An 854-nucleotide genomic window follows, 5' to 3' on the forward strand; every position below is an offset into this window, starting at 1 on the left:
TTCGGAGATATCTGCCGTTTTTTTTTATCAGATAGATACGAGACCAACTCCCGATGCATATATGGAATCGAAATGCGCCAGTTTGCATCCCTTGCAACGTGACAATATCCATACTGACTCATACTTTTCCTGTATGAAAACAAACGTTAATGGTTGTTTGTTGTATCTCGTTGGTTTCAGTAAATGATCGTTTCCAAACTTTAGCTCACACGTCATCGCCGCTTAACAAATGGACTTAGTAACAGTCATTAATTCATGTAAAGTCAAATACGTATTAATACATTTTTTATGATCTTCCGTTACCTGACAGTGAAAGAAACATTTCGAGTTTGCTCTTGCTACAGAAAAGGGCCCCTCCCCCCACCAATCAGTGGTAACAAGGCGTCGCTTAAGAGTTAACGGACCGGTCAAGGCACCATCTCCCCCCTTCCCCCCTTCCTCTTTCTCGAACCGACCGGGACCCCCATTGGCCTGCCAGTCTTCCAGTTTCTTCCGAGACATTTAGCTCTTCCAGACGCTGACCGAGAGACCGGAGTTGAAACGGCAGACCGGAAGCGTCGCCGGACCACCAACACAGAAGAGCATCGGACACGGTTTGGGCGCAGGACTTCCCCGGGGGAGGTCGAGGCGGGTCCTTCGTGCGAGTCCCCGGGAGAAAGAGGTGCGACCCGCCGGCTCACCTTATTAAGCGCCGCCGTTCAAAGGCCCGACCGAAGGCTAATGAAGTGGGAACAAGTGACGGGCCGACGCGGGGTTTTGTGTGCGTTAAGGAGGGGGAGGTTTATAGGCCTCGGTTGGTCGGGGGGGGGGGGGTATTCAAAGCGCGGGGACCTCGAAGGAGTCGCAGATGGGGG

The sequence above is a fragment of the Penaeus monodon genome, chromosome 27 (genome assembly GCF_015228065.2).
Source record: "Penaeus monodon isolate SGIC_2016 chromosome 27, NSTDA_Pmon_1, whole genome shotgun sequence".
In the NCBI taxonomy this organism is placed as follows: domain Eukaryota; kingdom Metazoa; phylum Arthropoda; class Malacostraca; order Decapoda; family Penaeidae; genus Penaeus; species Penaeus monodon.